Source organism: Oncorhynchus gorbuscha, linkage group LG03 (assembly GCF_021184085.1).
Source record: "Oncorhynchus gorbuscha isolate QuinsamMale2020 ecotype Even-year linkage group LG03, OgorEven_v1.0, whole genome shotgun sequence".
In the NCBI taxonomy this organism is placed as follows: Eukaryota; Metazoa; Chordata; class Actinopteri; order Salmoniformes; family Salmonidae; genus Oncorhynchus; species Oncorhynchus gorbuscha.
The window spans coordinates 42716780-42730804 of record NC_060175.1 but is presented as its reverse complement, the minus strand read 5'-3'; the positions used below and the strand labels follow the sequence as shown (position 1 = coordinate 42730804).

The 14025-nt window shown below is 43.4% G+C and overlaps 1 protein-coding gene across 2 annotated transcripts in view; it reads left to right on the top strand.

The window, feature by feature from the left end:
* The window catches only part of LOC124031403 (rap1 GTPase-activating protein 1-like), a 174626-nt gene that overhangs the window by 124778 nt on the left and 35823 nt on the right, over positions 1-14025 (top strand). The window contains exon 1 of one of the 2 annotated variants that reach the window (XM_046342606.1): positions 6838-7239. The exons of the other annotated variant lie outside the window; for it this stretch is intronic. The gene's annotated coding sequence lies outside the window, so the exon portion shown is untranslated. Of the gene's footprint in view, positions 1-6837; positions 7240-14025 lie in introns of those variants that run through there. 2 annotated transcript variants of the gene reach the window in all.

Below are 14025 nucleotides of genomic sequence, written 5' to 3'. Positions count from 1 at the left end.
CACATAATAGCACAATTGGTTAGGCACCCGTAAAACTGCCTAAATGACTATCGACGCGAAGCACTCATGCCTGTAGCCATGAAGTGCTTTGAAAGGCTTGACATGGCTCACATCAACACCATTTTCCTAGAAAACCTAGACCCACTCAAATTTGAATTCGCCCCAACAGATCCACAGATGATGCAATCTCTATTACACTGCCCTTTCCCACCTGGACACCTATGTGAGAATGCAATTAATTGACTACAGCGGAGCATTCAACACCATAGTGCCATCAAAGTTAAGGACCCTGGGACTAAACACCTCCCTCTGCAACTGGATCCTGGACTTCCTGACGGGCTGCCCCCAGGTGGTGAGGGTAGGTAACAACAAATCCTCCACTCTGATCCTCAACACAGGGGCCCTCAGGGGTGCGTGCTCAGCCTCCTCCTGTACTCGCTATAGACCCATGACTGCGTGGCCAAGGACGCCTCCAACTCATTCATCAAGTTTACCGATGACACAACAGTAGTAGGCTTGAATACCAACAGTAAAGAGACAGCCTACAGGGAGGAGGTGAGGTCTTTGGAAGTGTTGTGCCAAAAAAATGACCTCTCACTCAAAGTCATCAAAACAAAGGAGATCATTGTGGACTTGAGGAAGCACCCCCTTATCCACATCGCCATCAGTGGAGAAGGTGGAAAGCTTCAAGTTCCTTGGCGTACACATCACTGATAACCTGAAATGGTCCACCCACACAGACAGTGTGTTAAATAAGGCGTAACAGATATGTTGCTTGTCACCTAAAACCCTCACAAACTTTTACTGATGCACAATTGAGCATCCCGTCGGGCTGTATCACTGCCTGCTATGACAACTGCACCACCCGCAACCACAGGGCTCTCCAGAGGGTGGTGCGGTATGGTCAACATATCACCGGGGGCAAACTACCTGCCCTCCAGGAAACCTACATCACCCGATGTCACAGGAAGGCCAAAAAGATCATCAAGGATAACAACCACCCGAGCCCTTACCTGGTCACTCTGATATCATCCAGAAGGCAAGGTCAATACAGGTACATCAAAGCTGAGAGACTGAAAAACATCTTCTACCTCAAGGCCATCAGACTGTTAAATTGCCATAACTAGCACATTAGAGGCTGCTGCCTATATAAATAGACTTGAAATCACTGGCCACTTTAATAATGTTTACATATCTTGCATTACTCATCTCATATGTACAGTTGAAGTCGGAAGTTTACATACATTTAGGTTGGAGTCATTAAAAGTAGTTTTTCAACCACTCCACAAATTTCTTGTTAACAAACTATAGTTTGGGCAAGTCGGTTAGGACATCTACTGATGCCATGAAGTCATGGCTTTAGAAGCTTCTAATAGGCTAATTGACATCATCTGAGTCAATTGAGTCACTATAACCCGTGGATGAATTTCAAGGCCTACCTTCAAATTCAGTGCCTCTTTGCTTGACATCATGGGAAAATCCAAAGAAATCAGCCAAGACCTCAGAAAAACAATGTCCAAATTAGAGATTTTGGGTTCCAACTGCCGTGCCTTTGTGTGACACAGAGTAGGTGAACGGATAATCTCTGCATGTGTGGTTCCCACCATGAAGCATGGAGAAGTAGGTGTGATAACACTGTCAGTGATTAATTTAGAATTCAAGGCACACTTAACAAGCATGGCTACCACAGCATTCTGTAGCGATATGCCATCCCATCTGGTTTTCACTTAGTGGAACTATAATTTGTTTTTCAACAGGACAATGACCCAACACACATCCATGCTGTGTAATGGCTATATAATCAATAAGGAGAGTAATGGAGTGCTACATCAGATGACCTGGCCTCCACATTCACCCGACCTCAACCCAAATGAGATGATGGTTTGGGATGAGTTGGACCGCAGGGTGAAGGAAAAGCAGCCAACAAGTACTCAGCATATGTGGGAACTCCTTCAAGACAGTTGGAAAATAATTCCAGGTGAAGCTGGTTGAGAGAATGCCAAGACTGTGCAAATTTGTCATCAAGGCAAAGGGTGGCTACTTTGAAGAATCTAAAATCTAGTTTGATTTGTTTAACACTTTTTTTGGTTACTACATGATTCCATATGTGTTATTTCATAGTTTTGATGTCTTCACTATTATTCTACAATGTAGAAAATTGTTTAAAAAATAAAGAAAAACCCTAATTTTAGGTGTGGTAACTTTTGACTTGTACTGTAACTAAATCCTTCCAGTTATCTAATGTAAGTTAACTGCTTAATGTTAACCTGAATTGTGAATTTCTCAGCCTTCTTTGAATGTTGCGCCTCTTGTCGAGATCAGTGGTGCCTTCATAGTACTTTGTCTAGTTGGAAGATAGAAGAAAATCTTCTGAAGGTATGCCATTGAAGTGCAAGCTACATACAAACAGAAAGCTACAATAACAGTTAGCTAGCTAGCTAACGTTAGCTAAATACAACTGTCTGGCTAGCTAGCTGACTAGGCAGACCGAGGTAAATAAGTACAGTAGCTAGCAAAGTCAATCTAAAAACAGCTCACCGAGAATGGGGCACAGCTATCTGGGAGGCAAGGGCTGATTGCTCTAACAAGTTCCAGAACTTTAAAGGAGATGATTCGGGTTTTTGACCGTTCAGTTTTTGGTAGGGAGGCTTCTAGCTTCCTATGCCAAGACCGGAGGATTAAAGTTTCGCACTCTTGCTGCCTCTAGTGAGTGGAACGAGCCGGCGCTGCTGCTCGTTTTCTGGAGGACTCACGCAGTAGCTAGCAAAGTCAATCTAAAAACAGCTTAAATGATTTATTCCTATTTTACAATATTTTCTTATGTAAAGACCGATATATGGTAAAGAAAGAGTGTTCTCTTTCCAGTCTTTTCGGTCTTCTGAAGCAGTAGGTAGTCAGCAATTAGTCACTGTCAAAAATGCTGTCCTTGGATAGCGATTATGAGGTACTAATTTTGTGACAACTAAGTGGGCGCTTATGTAGTGATATAGAACTAAAACTGCTAGGTAAAATAAAGCCAAGCAACCAGAATAGCAACGTAGGCTTTACTTCATTACGTAGGCCGGTCAGAATTTTGAAAGTTCTAGCAACTACCCTAGCAGCGGAAGCTAGAACTCATCAAATCCCATTGTGAGGCAGGGAAGGACACTTTTTGGCAGGGGGACACTATTTGACATGACAGCCCCCAAAAGGCTAGGCCCGGCTCTGAGTGCATGTGTGGGATGGATGTGGGTACGCTGACCCGAAAGCCACTGCAACCTCTCATGATGAGTTCAGATTTTTTTGTGGCCCTCGACCCCATCAAAGTTGCCCATACTTCTTCTAAATCTAACCCTAACCATAACCTTAGTGAGCAGTTGTTTATCAACAGATAGTTTGTTGATATGACCACCTGTAGAGATTCTACAGATGGACTATCCAGACTATCCAAATAAAGTGTGACTGTGCTTCCTCCTACATACTCATTGTTAGTCTCTCAGCATGGAGTGAATTATCTGCAGTATGACAGTGTGTAAATGTAGAGTTTAGCCTAGCTGCCTCCACAGTTGACTGCAGGGACTGAAAAGACAGTGACAAAGGGATAGGGAGTGAATGGAAAGAGAGAACATGAACAGAGGGATGAAAATAGAAACTGACGGGAGAGAGAGGGAGACAGTAATCTCCAGTTTAATCTCCAGTCAAATGGGGTATTGTACATTCCTTTAATTAGCAGCACAGTCCAAAGAACATACTTTTTCTAAATGTTCCTCAAATACATTTTGTGGATCCCTGCCTGGGCTGACAATGAGAGTGATTTGGGATATTGACTCCCCATGAGCTGGCTTTACTCACTCATTCCCTGTTTGGAAACAATGATCCCCTGCTAATCCTATTGCAGCCATACCAAAATCTGAGAGGCCCAGATTGAGATGTGTGTCTAGCCTCACACACCACGTGCCTCATCAGCCCATCCAGGCTGCCTGAGAATTGGTCTGGTCATTGTCTCCTGAGAGGAAACGTTATCTGAGGTAAACGGATCTTCTCTGTTTGCGTGCCAAAGTAGTTCATCTGGGAGAGAGACAGGGGGAAACCACCGGCTGTTAAAAGCAAATTGTTAAAAAGTTTTGAGAGGGGTGTTCTGGATGGGCTTTAGGGAGTTCTGGACTGACTTGTAAGACTACACTCTGAACTTGGTGTGGGCCGCAGGACTAAGACCTAGATTCAATCAGATCAAGCATCAACTGCTGATAGCAGACACCCACATAGTGGATGTTTTGCCGGTGTCAGGACTGCATTTGAGGCGTCAAATCAACCGAGCAGATGCTCTTACAATCATTTTCAAGAAGCCACACCTACCCCACTCGTGTTAGAATTTAAAAACGAGACAGTGTAGGCTATATATAAGAGTAATTGTGCTCAAATTGAAAAATCATTCAATGAAATAATGACGATTTCTATCATCCTAATCGAAGTGTCGATTAGTTCTCACATTCCAGTGTTTGAACTTGTAAACAAGGCTGCATGGAATTTCTGTTAATGTGACTCCATGCAGCCAATGGCAATGTCCACTTTAGTTATAATGCCAGGAACAGCTTGTGGATTGACAGCTTCAATGCAGATCCACATCTGACACCCCCAAAACAATCAGCTAAATGGCGGCTAAAGTGGATCTGATTGAAAAGTGTCTTCTTTCTGTCAATATCCTTTGGTTTCCTTTGGCATCCACCATGGTCCTTTGTCTAGCTGAGATTCAGTGGTCCAGGCAGGTCCAGGTGGACCCTCCTCCAGTGTAGAACTGCAACAGGCAGCAGCCAGAGAACATGCCTCAGAGCAAGAGGACAGGAGCAGGCACCATGGGCCTTGGAACCAGGAGAGGGAGCTTCTCTGATACTATCCTCTGTAAGTTGCAGCCCATCTGGTAAGGACTGATAGGGGAGGTGGAAAGAGACATCAGTCTGACTCAGTGGGGGATGATATAGGTTTCTAGACCTGGTAAACATAGTAGTTTAATGATGATGCGATAGAGTGAAAGAGAAAGAATATAGCGGGAGAGGAGAGAAGAGAGAGAGAATCTGGAGGGTCCTTTGACCTTGAGAGAGATAGAAAGGAGAGAGATGAGAGAGTGATAGAAAGGAGAGAGAGGAGAGAGTGAGAAAACGAAGAAAGAGAGAGGGAAAAGAAAGTGAGCAGCTCAATGCAGAGCTGTTCAAAATCAATCCAGTATTGGCTGCAAACATCCTTTTCCCACTCTTCACTAAGATCTGGATGAAGGGAAAGATACCTTCAGACACCAAGGGTACCTAAGAAGGGCACACTATCCGATTGCAACAACTGGAGGGGCATCACACTGTTATCTGTTCCCAGCAAGATTTTTTGCAAGATTATCGTACAACAGATGTCTTCCTCTGTAGACAAAATGCTTAGGAATGAACAAGCTAGTTTTATGGGAGGTAGGAGCTGTACAAACCTGATCTTTGCCCCTCAGGAACATAATTTAGCAATGTAGTGAGTGGCAATGGAAACTCTGCATCAACTTCATTGACTTGCAGAAGGCTTTTGACAGCATCCACCGGAAAGGTTTATGGAAGATCTTGAGAATTTATGGATCCCTACCCATGTTGTTAACATCATGAAACTGTTCTACAGCAACTTTTCATACAATGTGGGAACGAGCAACATGAGCTTTGCTGTGAAGTCTGGAGTTCGTCAAGGTTGTGTTTTGTCAGCTGTACTCTTGTGGCGAACAGAAGATCAGGCAAGAGGAGAACGATGGACCTTGTATTCTACTCTAAAACACCTTGACTTCGCAGATTACCTGGCTTTTTTATCACACACCAACATCTACAAGACTAAACTGACAGAGTCCAGTCCTTTGGCTAGCAAGTCAGCCTGGTTATCAACTGCAGCAAGACAAATGTCATATCCATCAACATCAACACAGCAAAAGCAGTCAAAATCAAAGAACAGGACCTGGAGTTCACCCGCAGTTTTACTTACCTTGTTAGCACAATATGCAATAATGGAGGCACCAGCAAAGACATTTGCACCAGAATCAATAAAGCAAAAGCTATTTTTATGAAGTTTTGGAAATCTGGACCATACAGCACAAATAAAACCACAAAATATACCAGAGCTGTGTACTGGCAACTCTACTTTATGGTTCAGAATGCTGGAAAATAACAGAAGCAGACCTGAAAAAACAATCTTTCACACAACTTGTCTCTGGAGAATCATGCACATCTTCTGGCCAAACACAATATCAAAAATACTTAGACAAATGAAGCAGGAAGCCATGGATTCAATATTCAAGAGATGCTGCTGGAGCTAGATTGGACACTTCATGAGAAAGAGTACAGACTCTATCCCAAGAATAGCTGTCCTTTGGACTCCAGAGGGCAGACGTAAGAGTGGGAGGCCCAAGACAACGTGGCGGAGAATAATCAAGATCGAGCTTCAACAACATCAGCAGAGCTAGAGAAGATGGCCAGAGACAGACAGAAATGGGGTGGCTTTGTTGCTGCCCTATGCGCCAGCTGGCGCAGCAGGGATGAGTGAGTGAGTTAGCACTTCACTTCATGAGTCTCCGCCACTCCATACACCCACTGCACTCTCGTCACTCATATGAACATTGCCCTTTTATCGAGGAGTCAAAGTGAGAGGAATGCTAAATGAACCAATAACTAACAGCTTGGATGGACATGCTTCTCCGTCTCCCTTGTTATAGTTAGAGAAAGGAGAGAGAGAGAGAGGGGGGAAGGGGAGAGAGGGAAAGAGAGAATATGTGCATGTGGTGTGTGTGTACATGTGAGAGTGCGTGAGGAAAGAGAGAGAGAGGGATGGAGAGGAACAAAGAGAGATAGGGAGTATATGTGTGAGAGGAAGGTATGGGGAGCTTTCCACAGTATCATCTGACAGGAGAGCCTGAGCTCTGACAGCAGGTGTCAGAGCACTACGACTGAGTCAGACAGAGAGGTAGAGTCACAGAAGGAAAGGGAGAAAGTGGGAAGACATTTGGTGGTGAGGGATAGTGAAAGACCACTCTGTGAAGCAAGTAAGTAAAAGAGGGAGGGAGAAACTAAGAGCAGGTGAAATACGGAGAGAGGGAGAAGGAGAGAATGTAGGTGTCTACAGCACTTTCCATCAACGGTCTCCTGGCTAGGTTCTGCTGCATAGAGCAGTGCTGATTTTCAGCTGATTTCTTCATCCGATGCATGACCCTGCCTCTGCGCTCTGCTCTCTGCTCACACACTGATGCCTAGAGTAAGTAACTCTGCTTTCATTGTGCATTAGCTGCTGCAGTTGATTTGATTGCCTTCTGTCTGTTTGTGTCCTGGCTGGCTGTATTTGCTGGATAAGCTCCGGTAACTATAATGTGTGTGTGGGTAGATGACCAGTGGAGTGGGGCAGAGGGAAAGGAAGACAGCAACATCAACTCTAGCTGTTGTTAGCTTTAAAATGGCAGGGATTTACTGAACATGTTGGCGTAGTAGAGTGGTTGTATACATGATAACGATCCAATAATCTGATGATAGTGCTTGGATTCATGGTTTTATGTCTGTAGGCTACGTTTGCAATCCAGATGAGATAACAATTTGTGTCAGAGACACATTCAATACCTTTGAATGTAAATGTTTTATACTCTGTGTCTTGATTATGCTTTTACTATTATGCTTTGATGCCTCATTCATTAAGTCCATGTTGGTATCAAACTTTATAATATAAGCACTCCTCGACAGACGTGATTTTGCTGCTGAAGTTAATCACTAGATCAAATGGAATTTTTACTGCATCTTGAACCATGGTATCCATCTCTTGGTTGAACCAATAATGAGTGAGAATTTGCCCTCCACATTGCAGGCGTATCAATGGACTGCAGGATATGTTTATACAGTATGACTGGTATGGATTATACCCAACTGCGAGCATTGGACTGAGGATATTGAGCTTTTGTCTTGGTGCAAAAATGTTCTCGCTCACTTTCTTTTCCCTCCCTCTTTCTTCTTTTCCTCACTCTATCCTCTCTCCTTTCTATCTCTCTCTCTCCTCTTTCTCAAGGTCAAAGGACACTCCAGATTATCTCTTTCTCACTCTCCCGCTCTCTCGCTATCTTCTTTCTCTTTCACTCTAGCGCCATAGCTCAGGGACCAAAGAAATGAATGTCGTTTCGTTTTGTTGTAATACATGCAAACCTGTCCAGTTAATTTGTATTTCCAGGTGTACTCCACACCCATCAGGGGAGGAGAGCGAGCTCATTTGCATTTTCTTATCAGAGCCCATGACCCAGCAGTACTGTGAGGAGGAAGGCTGTCCAGGTTTAAAATGCTCTCCCTGACTGGAAGTTTCCACGGTCGGTGTGGGACACGTAAACAAACACCCACACATAGCATTCATGGTAGTAGTGGCATCTTAATCAGTTGTGATTGAAGGTTGGTGACCTCTTGTCCTCTTCGCCTGGGGCTATATTTGGACAGCTGTATTATGTAATGGTTGCATGACTCATTCTCTGTTTCAGTTCCCCAGATTAGCCCTGGACCAGGACATTCCCTCTGTCTGCCAATCACTCCTCCGTTAGAGAATGTTAACTGAGGCACGCATGGATGACCACTAGCACCAATCTGTCAGTTAGGCCAGTGTCACTATTAAATAAAAATAAATTACATAGTGCTAACTCAGAGGTGCGCAAAACCATTGATCTGGACTTGGTGTATCAGTGTATTTTTTAGAACATTCATCGTATGGTAGGTGTCCCGGTAATTGGTATTGTGATGTGACACATATTGGATAGTATTGGTGCTGTCATCAGTCACACTGTGAGACCATCATCTCTTACCTCTGTCAAACTCGCCCTCTGTTAAAACTCACCCTTAGTGAAATTATGATTATACACTCCCTGTATGTGTGCGTTGTTAGGTGGCTTTTAAGCTGCCATTGATAGGCACGCGCACGCACACATACTGCTCTCGTGATCAGAGCCATTAAGCAGGCTTTGTGTGTTCCTGGGGTGAGGTGACAGGTTTCAGGCTGATCCTTCTAATCGCTCCGTACCTGTAGTGACTCCCTGTGTATTAGTGCCTGGGCTTTACCCAGCCGCTATCTCAACCAGACTAATACCTGATGCCAACGTGTTGCGCTGTTGTTGGTTGACATAAGCGCAGCAAGACCCTGCTTTTTAATGGGACAGTATTATGACGGCCATGTTTTTGATTTAGAAAAGCTTTTGACATGAGCTCTCTGTCTTTCTACTGTGTTTTCATTTTGAATCTATGAAATAATTATAGAAAAGGAGCATTTCTGTCTAGGCCTGCCTAGGGTGACATAGAAACTGACAACCACTTTCAGCCATCTGAAAATACTATAGAGCAGGCAAACAAAGAGCATCATAATTGCTGTAATAGGGTCATCCTATGTTATAACAACTACTGTTCATGAAATCTCTTGAATGTCCTCTGTTTACATAGGACAATGTGAATCACCAATGCATTCTAGCCAACTACTATTATACTACCCATGTTCACTTCTGGCAAGTTTCTTCCCTGCCCCCTAATTTTGGCAATGAATGAAATGGCCTAGACATTAGTAGATCATATTCTATCCCAAAAAAATCAGACTACAGCAAGTATGCCAATAAAACCAAAAGAGATATGCATCATTTTTCATCAAGTGGTGATTGAATCCATTATACGATTGATTGGCATTATCTAATGCGACATTTACTAATGTAATGTATAGTTAACTTTATTTACAGGATGATCTATAATGATGCATAAACCAAACATGGGATGACTTTATGAAATGTGAAGGTGTAGAGCGAAGATGTAACGTGAAGATGTCTCTGTTTCCACCCCTCTCTCTACCCTGGTGCACTGGAACAATGATGTATTATGGATAGCTGAACTCCTGTAAATAGTGAAAGGACATTTAGATGTCTATGGAACAGTTTTCCAACCATAAAACTGTAAAACACTCACAGTGGGCTATGAGTTTTTCTAATCAGGTCACTATATTTTAAAAATCTTCTGGACCTTAGGGAGGATGAATAGGGACACAGAGATAACAATTGTACAATAGAGAACAAATAGGGCTGAGCTTGCTTTATGCAGGGTTGCAATGTCTATGCACCTATAATTAAAAAGTTATTCACATAGTCTATGTCATCACTATGTTGATAAATTAATTTCAGTGAATAATTTGGAATGAAAAGGTCTAGGTAGCCTAACCAGTCGAAGCTGGTAAAATTGATCACATTCACAATTTGTACCGAAATCAATGGGCTTATATGCCTAAATGCGTGATGTAGTGGCTTTGTTTTCCCGAGGCAGAGGGGACAGGGCGCATAGGCTGTAGGCTACCTGTTGTTAATCAGTAGCCTACAGTTTGTCAGACTGAAAAGGATTTATCCATTGTGCCCATGTTGGGCAGAGGTGTGAATGGTATCAAGGAAAGATATAAAGGAAAGGGTTGCATTAGCTTGTGCAAGCCGGAACGGCTCATAGGATCTACTCCTGTTTCTGTAGCGTCAGGCAGCTTGATGTACAAGTATAACCCCTGGATAGGACAATAGTCGATCGCAGGGCCTCACCCCAAATCTATCTTCTTAATACTGAGTGCCAAGCAGAGACGCAACAGGTCCCATTTTCAGTCTTTAGTATGAATCAGCATACTGAGAACCACAGCTAGCTATCTATATCATAATGTATCTAGAAAACACTTTGCATAAAAAGCAGTTCATTTAGAAAGCCAATCAAAAAGATGCATTGAAATCGACCAAGGTCGCACCTAACCTTCTGATCTTTGCAGCAGCTTGCTCTAATGTCGTCTTGGCACACCACAGATAGCTGTACCACAGATTATCCATTATATTGACCAGATACTCAAGTGGCCTCTCATACAATTAAAATAGCAAGGCAGTCAGGAAGAAGCAAGGCAGGTGGGACCATTCTAGCCAATGAGAGGGCAGATACGCATGTGAACCAGAGGAACAACTCTGATTTAATGTGTTTTTTTCTGAAAGTTGCCGGGATGTCACATCCTACTTACGTACACTTGTAACAACCTTAGAATTACGAAACTTCTATTCGATCAAATAAGCCTCACATAGCAAATAAGCCATACACATTTTTGTTGACCAAATTCGACACTCTATCATTGACCTCCATACAAAAACTTTTTTTTAAACTAAACAAACGCCACCTGCTGGAGAAGATGATTTTGGGCACAGTTATCCCTCTCACTTCGCCTATCCTCTCTCGTTGTACACATCCCATCTTACATATTTCCCTCATCTTGATTCCTAGACAAGACCAAGCTAATGTTAGACATACTAGCCAAAATAAAGCTAGTTAGCAAGTTACTTGAGTAGAGACTTCAGCCACGGTTTCTAAATCAGCTATAACTAGCTAGATACAAAAAAAAATATATCCAGTAGTTTAATAGCTAGCTAGCTAGCTAGCAAAATAACATGAATGGCTAAAGCTACTTCATTAGCTAGCTTACAATCGCTAACTAGCTAGCTAAATAATGGATTTGAGCTGTCCAATTAATTAATTCACTCTGGCGGCTAACATGTTATTGATGTGTTCAATAACTTTAGCTAAATAGTAATTACATCTTCAAAGCTGACATCAAATTATTATTACTATTATTTATTTATTTTTTGTGGAATTTTACCCCCTTTTTCTCCCCAATTTCGTGGTATCCAATTGTTTTAGTAGCTACTATCTTGTCTCATCGCTACAACTCCCGTACGGGCTCGGGAGAGACGAAGTTTGGAAGTCATGCGTCCTCCGATACACAACCCAACCAAGCCGCACTGCTTCTTAACACAGCGCGCATCCAACCCGGAAGCCAGCCGCACCAATGTGTCAGAGGAAACACCTGGCAACCTTGATTAGCGCGCACTGCGCCTGGCCCGCCACAGGAGTCGCTGGTGCGCGATGAGACAAGGACATCCCTACCGGCCAAGCACTCCCTAACCCGGACGGCGCTAGGCCAATAGTGCGTCGCCCAACGGACCTCCCGGTCGCGGCCGGTTACGACAGAGTCTCTGATGGCACAGCTGGCGCGGCAGTACAGCGCCCTTAACCACTGCGCCACCCGGGAGGCCCCCCTGACATCACATTTTGATAATATGCACCGAGTGTAGAACAACTTTGTGACAGACAAGTAGATATTTTCCAGTGTCACAGGAAGTAGGCAGACTGGCTAATCGGAATGTGGAAGTGCTGCCAAAAGTGGGCGTAGCTAAAGGCTATAGAGAGAGAATGTATTTACACAACTCTGCTCCAGGTCAACAGTGTATTGTCAGTGATGTTCAGTGGTGTGCACTGAGGGATGCAACAGGGTTAATGGACAGGGAAACCTTCAGAGTAGAGCTGCAATTTGCAGATAAAGTATTTCTGAGAAACAAGACCGCTTGGTAAATTGGCTTATTGAACCTCCAAACCACCCCCTGTGCCGTGTGTGTGTGTGTGTGTGTGTGTGTGTGTGTGTGTGTGTGTGTGTGTGTGTGTGTGTGTGTGTGTGTGTGTGTGTGTGTGTGTGTGTGTGTGTGTGTGTGTGTGTGTGTGTGTGTGTGTGTGTGTGTGTGTGTGTGTGTGTGTGTGTGTGTGTGTGTGTGTGTGTGTGTGTGCGAACGGAGTGTGTGTGTGTGCGAACGGAGTGTGTTCATGCATGTGACCGTATGTGCTGTGAGTGTGTGTGTATTTGTGTGTAAGTGGGGGGGATTTATATATTAGCAGCTCACCTTCCCATGCTAACCAGAGATTGGTTGTTGTGACAATCCTTATTCCTTAACTTTAACCCTTTTCTCAACCGGCTGGTAGAGCATGTTTTGCAATGGATTTAGAAGTGGATATGAAAAGAATCTTCACTTGAACTTGATTCGTCAATTGATTTGTCAACTCCCCCAGCACTGCTGCATCAATGTATATATAATTTTTATCCTTTTGGGTTGTTGTAGTTCAGTGTTGTGGCACTCTAACTTTGCCCACTCAGAGGTCTGAACATGTGGGAAACATGGTTTAAGAATATGGATCATTTGAAATTTAAGAAAAGCATTTTGAGGGACATTCCATTTGGGATGTGACAAATGGACAATTTTGTCTATAAGGGTACACTACGGCTTTTTAAATGCAGACACAACCTTTCCTGGAGATACAATGCATTCGGAAAGTATTCAGACCCCTTGACGTTTTCCACATTTTGTTATGTTACAGCCTTATTCTAAAATAGATTAAGTAGTTTTTCCCCCCTCATCAGTCTACACACAATACCTCATAATGACAAAGCAAAATCAGGTATATAGAAATGTTTGCAAATGTATAAATAAATAAAAACTGAAATGTCACATTTACGTAACTATTCAGACCATTTACTCAGTACTTTGGTGAGGCACTTTTGGCAGAGATTACAGCCTCGAGTCTTCTTTGGTATGACACTACAAGCTTGTCACACCTGTATTTGGGGAGTTTCTCCCATTCTTCTCTTCAGATCCTCTCAAAAATTTTCAGGTTGGATGGGGAGCATCGCTGCACAGCTATTTTCAGGTCTCTCCAGAGATGTTCAATCGGGTTCAAGTCTGGGCTCTGGCTGGGAAACTCAAGGACATTCAGATATTTGTCCCAAAGCCACTCCTGTGTTATGTTGGCTGTGTGTTGTTGTCCTGTTAGAAGGTGAACCTTCACCCCAGTCTGAGGTCCTGAGAGCTATGGAGCACGTTTTCATCAAGGATCTCTCTGTACTTTACTCCGTTCTTCTTTCCCTTGATCCTGACTAGTCTCCCTGTCCCTGCCGATGAAAAACATCCCCACAGCATGATGCTGCCGCCACCATGCTTCACCGTAGGGATTGTGCCAGGTTTCCTCCATACGTGACACTTGACATTCAGTCCGAAGACATCAATCTTGGTTTCATCAGACCAGAGAATCGTGTTTCTCATGGTCAGAGTCCTTTAGGTGCCTTTTGTCAAACTCCAAGCGGGTTGTCTGGTGGATTCCAATGAAGTCGTAGAATCATCTCAAGGATGCACCTGAGCTCAATTTCAAGTGT